Source organism: Trachinotus anak, unplaced genomic scaffold, assembly GCF_046630095.1.
Source record: "Trachinotus anak isolate AG129_WGS33_773 ecotype Australia unplaced genomic scaffold, CSIRO_AGI_Tana_v1 ptg000044l, whole genome shotgun sequence".
Taxonomy (NCBI): Eukaryota; Metazoa; Chordata; class Actinopteri; order Carangiformes; family Carangidae; genus Trachinotus; species Trachinotus anak.
This window is the reverse complement of record NW_027273895.1, coordinates 495,486-502,500: the sequence shown is the minus strand read 5'-3', so window position 1 is coordinate 502,500 and position 7,015 is coordinate 495,486. Positions and strand designations below refer to the sequence as shown.

At 41.8% G+C, this 7,015-nt stretch overlaps 1 long non-coding RNA gene across 1 annotated transcript; it reads left to right on the top strand.

Annotated features, from left to right (window-relative positions):
- Positions 1–2,184: 2,184 nt before the first annotated feature.
- LOC139615259 (uncharacterized) lies at positions 2,185–6,416 on the top strand. Its single transcript, XR_011687323.1, has 3 exons — positions 2,185–2,326; positions 2,449–2,512; positions 3,683–6,416. It is a non-coding gene; the product is annotated as an uncharacterized lncRNA (long non-coding RNA).
- The last annotated feature ends 599 nt before the right edge of the window (positions 6,417–7,015 follow it).

Here is a 7,015-nt window from a genome sequence, read left to right as displayed (position 1 = left end):
TGTATATGTGAGTGTGTGCATCTGTGATGCTGTGTGTGTGTGTGTGTGTGTGTGTGTGTGTATGTGTGTATGTGTCTATGTGTGTGTGTGTGTGTGTGTGTGTGTGTGTGTGTGTGTGTGTGTGTGTGTGTGTGTGTGTGTGTATGTGTGTATGTGTCTATGTGTGTGTGTGTGTGTGTGTGTGTGTGTGTGTGTGTGTGTGTGTGTGTATGTGTGTGTGTGTGTCTCATATGGTCTGTTCAGGTAAACAGTGTGAGCTCTACTCTCTTTACTTTGGGTTTGTTTGTTTTGTTCACCAGGGAGCAGCTCCTGTGTGTGTGTGTGTGTGTGTGTGTGTGTGTGTCTGGTTTGTTCTCTAACACAAAAACAGAACGGGGAGGTTTTCCCTCCGTCCCCTGTGGAGATGAAGTGTTCTTGTTTGAAGTGAGGAAGACTGTGGTGCCACGTCGGCTGAAGCATCTTCATCAGCCGAAAGAGCAGAATCAGAATCACAAATAAAATCAATGAAATGTTGGAGTCCATCCCAGAATCTCTGACACACAACGTTAACACAAACACAACAGTTTGTGTGTTTCACACCTTCCTCTCTCAGACATGGTCACTCTGAGGTCACTGACCTTTGACCTCCTAACCCCTGACTGACACCAATGTTTTGTCATCGAGTAACTGAAGCTTGTAATTCTGCTAAATTGACACACACACACACACACACACACACATTAATGCACACTGGGGTTGGTGGTTCATTGACTTCCAGGGTAAATACATGAGTTCATGGAAACAGAGCACTCTCTCCCTCTCCCTCTCTCTCTCTATCTCTCTCTCTCCCTCTCTCTCTCTCTCTCTCTCTCTCCCTCTCTCTCTCTCTCTCTCTCTATCTCTCTCTTTTCATTCCTTCTGGTGTTAGAGGTTCATGTTTCCTTCTGCTGAGTTCAGAGACTTTCCAGTTACAGCCTGTTGAGCAACAGTTCACTGTGCACAGTGTGTGTGTAACAGTAACAGTTGAGTAACAGTAGATGATAGTAGAGTGATAGTAGAGTAACAGTAACTATCCCAGAAAAGCTTTTTGTCCATTTTTGTCTGTAATGTTTATAAAAAATGAGCATTGACAGTTTGTTTAATCATATTTATCCACATCACAGATGAGCTGTGGTTCCGGTCCTTTTTCAGTTTTAGGCTCCGCCCACACTGATGCCTTTTAAAACTAAATCGATCTTTGTCCAGACGAGTGTTTCAGCACTGTATCAGAAACGTTCTGCATCCACACTAACACACCTGAACATGCGTGTGACCATTCACCAACACTGGGCACGTGCGAGCCGGTGTAAACAGGAAGCAGATACTCTCAGCTGATTAGTTGCAGAAAATACTGTGACTGAGGAAAGTAAAGACAGTTGTAGCGTCAACATGCAGGATTTCATTGAACAACAGCTGCTGCAAACACAACAAGATCGAGGCTGATAAGAGCCAATCAGGAGCGACCGGGTGTGTCTATGTCATCGTTTCCAGAGGTCTCAGTTTTTGACCGTCCAGACTACAACGTTTCTGAAACGCTCCATTTACAAGGCTTGAAGACTCCAGAGGAGTGTGGACGTGGCCTTAATGTTCCTGTGAGTTTACAGGTACAGGTGGAACTGTGACCTGCAGCTCGTCTGATGTGTGAGGCTGCTGTGACTGCCCAATCACCGCTGCTGTCTGAAGCTTGGTATCTGCTCATTCACGCCACATGAACATCACCTGACTCTTCTGTTACTGTTGGCCAATCAAATACATCCAAAGGCACGTTCCTGGTAATTACATCATCATAATCAAAATGACTGTCACCATGGTAACCTCCAGGCTCATAATATCCTGTTTCTCTGTGCAAGGTTTTGATCTAGTCTGCCTGGATTGTTGTGTTAGCATCATCACCTGTTAGCATGATCCTCCATTAGCATGATCCTCTGTTAGCATCACCTTCTGTTAACATCATCACCTGTTAGCATCATTCTCTGTTAGCATTATCCTCTGTTAGCATCATCACCTGTTAGCATCATCCTCCGTTAGCTTCCTCCTCTGTTAGCATCGTCATCTGTTAGCATCACCAGGTGAAGCTGCCTGTGTTTGACACTGATCTTTCTTCGTCTCCCTGCAGCCTCCAGTCAGTGAAGAAGAAAACTTTAGTTTCAACAACAAAGATCATAAATGTTTTTATCGTTGACACATCTTTGTGTTTCTGTTGTCAAACAACTGCACAAATATGACAGTGACAGTCAGAATAACGAGGTCGTGTTCGTGACCTGTGATTGGATCAGAGTGAGTTGATCCTGCAGCCGTCTGACTTCAGGTATGTAAACGATAGGTTAACCACACACAGATAACAGGGAGCAGCAGCTGCTCAGATTCCAGGTCAGTTCTCCAGGCAAAAAAAAAACAGCGGCTTGACTCCTCATGATGATTTATTCTCAGTGAGCTCGAGCACGTCGACTGACACTGCAGATCCAGCTTCACTCCACAGTCTGAGGCATAACGGGTGAGTAACAGCTGGTTATGTTCTGATACAGAGAGGAAGCTGAGAGGAAACCTGAGGCTGTCAGTGATGCCCTGACCCTTCAGAGTCATGTAAAGATGTGAGCAGTACTCCACTGATTTCACTCTCTGATTGCTCCAGGTGTTCCTCAGGTGCCTTCACAGGTACTGGAAACATGTAGGTGAAAACAAGCAGCCACAGCTGACCAACCACAGTTCTTCATGTGATATCAGTAAAACTCAGCTGTGTTGTCACATGTTTGAGGAGAAGCGTGTCAGGTCGTGCAGAGCTCCAGGACGCAGCCTCCTGATGAACCTGTTCGGAGATGATGAGAAACATTTGAACAGTGAAATCAGAGGCTGCTCAAAATACACACACACACACACACACTCACACTTAACCACATTCCCAGGAAAGTTGTTAGGAGTCAGGAGAAGTGAGGACACAGACGTGTGGTGTGTTTTCCTAGAAGGACTGTGAAGCTGTGGCAGAAAACTGAGCTCTGACACTTTCTACATTTGGAGGTAAAAATCAGAATCAGGTTTCACAGCAGCATCAAGTCTCTGGAGACACTGAACATCAACAAGTACCGTCCAGCTCATCATGTAATACTATCAACCCTGACCCCCCTGACCCCCCTGACCCCATCAATGTTACTTATGTTTGTTAAAACACGAGATGTCGACCTGTCACAGTATTTCTATCCAGTTGGAGAAATTCAAAAGTAACTGGGAGTCAGGAACCAGAGTTTCTGCTGCGACAACAGGCCTGTGGGCTGGTAACGTCCTGAATGAGAAGCTGTTAACTGAGAGAGCTTTGTTGTGTTGGAGCCGCATCATTAAGGTTGTGAAACGCTGCCATCTCACACCCACCTCACCTCTGAATGAAACCTTCCTGTCGACACTCTGAGTGTCTGGAAACTCAGCTGAGCTGTTTTCTGAAAAGCTCAGTGATCAAAGTTAAAAACAAATGAAACAAATGGACCAAACTGACAGTTTCCACTAAAGTGACCTTTTCGCCTCCAGATGTTTTTTTCTTTAACTAAAAGCTTCCAGTTAAAGTTAGTTACAGTTCCTGACAGACAGCCTGGCTCTCGCACTCAGAGTAAACTCAGCTCTTACTCTTGACAGGAATATTTGAATAAGATTTGCATCCCTGTGAACTTTCCTTCAGGACTCGAGGCAGCAGTGGAGAGCACCCTGACAACCAGGAGGAGGAATCAGACCCGCGACACAAACACAACCTCGTGTTCCTGCACTGTTAAATTTGTCACTGTTAAAAAACAGTAAAGAACTGGAAGCAGCGTTTCCATTATTTTGCTGTAAAATTAACGGCGTCTTGCTGCTGTTGTCATTTACAGTTTACTACTGTTTTTGTAAATACAGCAAAAAGCTGTTATTTTCTACTTTTACAGTAAAATACTGATGAAAGATTAGAAGCTTATTACAGTTTATTTGCACCTTTTTCACGGGAGGTTTATTTGCAGATATTAACTGTAAACTACAGTAAATATATGAAAATCACTACAGTATAAACTATTGATTAATTAACTGCTACAATAAAGATTTATTTTTTCCCCTAAACTTTATGATTTGATAAATTAATCCTTGAAGTCTTGCTATAAACACTGTTATAATACAATGAATAAAAATGGTCTTTGAAATCTCAACTTAAATTATCAAGACAAATAATACAGTTTCAAAGTGTCTTTTCAAATCATGCCTCTCTTTATTAAGCTTATGAAAAACCTTTGGCACATAAACCAAAATTTCAGTCATTAAAAAAAGAAAATCTTACCTGACCCTTCTGATTGTGAGGTTAGTTTAATCTCTTGTGGAGTAAAGTCTTTAATTTTTTCCTTGTTTGCAGGTTACCATTATGATAAAATTAAATCAGTACAATAGTTGATGAATCAGTGTCAGTTTAGTTGTTGTTCATATATGATCCAGAATGAGTTGATCCATGTGTCATTAAATTATTTTTCTGACCATGTTGGTTTAAAAGTTTATTTCACCATGAACAATATTAAAGATAAATGTTAGCATTTCATGTTGAGTTAGCTTCAAGCTAATGTTTAGCTGCTGTTCATTCTTGACCTTTGAAACATCATTACAAACAAAACATAATCAGTGAAAAAGAAGCTTTTTCAGTCAGTTTGCATCACATCACCTCCACATATAAAATCTACTTTGACCTGATTTCTCGGCCTCATGGGGGCCACATACACACCGTACACAACATTTTCATATCGTCACTTTTTAAGTTGATATGTTGATACAAACAGTCATATACTCACACATCAGTCACAGATCAACATTATCATTAACGACGTGTCTGTTCCCGCTCTGTGTTTGGTCTCCACCAGCTGCTCTCTGAGGTGAGGAGACAGTAGATTTACAGATAAACAACGAGCTGAAACTGACTGTAAAGGTTTGTAAAGAGCTGCAGACTAAAGGTAGGTTCATCACTACAAGCTTCACTTTACACTCTTTGTTTTCACACACTTATCAATAAAATATATAATTGCAGTGATGAGTGATGTGAAGAACCTTTGATCAGGATGACGCTCCGTCAAAGAGCTGTGGGCCGTTACAGTGACCTGTGACCTGTGACCTGTGATGTCTCAGCACACGTCCACACAGATAAACAATGAGAAGGAGGCTGGTATTCAAATTCAGTGTCACCTGAGGATCAGTATTTGAATGGTATTTGCATAAAGTGGAAACTGACTAAAGACGACCTTCATGGGTTTTGAAACTGAACTATGAGGCAACATTCATGTCAGGACAACACTGTCCCTCCTCTGCTGCAGGTCTGTGTTTACACTGCTCTGTTGAACCTGTCAACCATCAGGACCCATATTCACACAGCATCTTCAGCCTAAAAGCTCCTCCTCGCTGTCAGGTTCAGGAGGAACTATACAAATAATCAGAAATATCCCCCCTCCTCCCATCAGTCCTCTTTCTGACTGTGGAGACAGACGTTAGCCTGAAGGTGTGTCACCTGACATCTACGTTCATTTTGTAGATAGTGAGTTAGTGTGAAGGGACTTTACCCTCCTACGAAGAAAACACAACACCCCCGCAGTGTGATCGAGAACAAGAAAAGATGAAAGGCTCATTAAAAAAGCTTCAAAGTCCCAAATCAGCTGTGAAAAACATCATGAGTGACTGACTCACTCTTCTTCAGTCTCAGTTTTTATTCTCAGTGGTTTTTGTTATTTTTCTCTGCAAGAGTCAAGTTTAGAAATTCAACATTCACACACACACTTCTCTAAAATCTGAAGAACTGGGTTTGAAAACAACCACCACTGTTTGAATTCAAATTATTGACCAGCCAATCAGTCACTACGCCCACACTCTGAGAGCTCTCTGATTGGCTGACAGTTGAAATGGACCACCATGACTTTCAGAATAAACGACACTGTAAGTGATGAAACTCATTCCACCCACCGACACAGTCACTGACTCTGAACACAGACCTTCAGCAGCTGTTTCTGTCTCACAGTAAAAGGAAACTAAAGATTTTAACACATTCTGCAGGATATTTATGGATCAGTCTATTTCACTTCAGAGATCCAGTTTTGGCCCAGTTGCTTCCTAACATTAATATCACTGAGGATTTTGCTGCCTGCAGGTTATTCTGCTTTTTTTTAAATCAAAGTTTACTTTAGTTTACCTGAAGGTCTAAAGAAAGCGAATCTTAACGACAGAATCTGAGTTTTTTCAGCTTTGTTTGTCCTAAAAACACATTAAAAATAAAAACTCAACTGCAGAAAACTACAGCTCCCAACTACAATAAAAGCTGAGGAAACAGGCTGATTTTAATCACATGATCTTTAACAGCAGACCCAGTTTGTCCAGAGAGGCCCAGAAACTGTCGAGGCTGAAATCACAGGAGCATCGAACTGTCTGAGTAGAAACTGTTTTAAGAAATCACTGAGTCTGCTCTTAAGATGATATTTGAGCTGATTTCTGATTTCTGATTGGGTTTGGACTGAGAGCCAGAGACAGAACTGAAGTGACGTCATGGTGGTTTTAACGTTTCATGGGATTTTTTAACAATAAAAATAAGAATATATGGAAAATGACCCAAAAACAAGCAGACATTAAAGTCCTGTAATAAAACATGATGTTGGATGGTGCTTAACTGCCTCCATCATGGTGACCCAGTCTTCTGTCATTATCCTGTTTAACTGTTTCCAGCAGCGGATTGTTTCCTGCTGAATAAAGACTGGAAACCTGCTCATTCTAGAAGCTGAAAGAACAAAGACACAGGGAAACATCAAGTGTTGATGAAAGGATGTGAAATGTCAGCTCTCTGCATGACTATGTTTCAGTGTTCGTGCCTTCATGGAGGGAAGATGAGGAGAATATAGAGGCTAAAGCAGCCACAGAAGAACAAAACAAAGGTCAGCGAAAGGTTTGGATCGTGTGATAATTGTCATTGAGCCGAGGCAGGAATAAAAGTGAAAGTGCTTTTCCTGAGATCCAGGTTCTGTGAAAC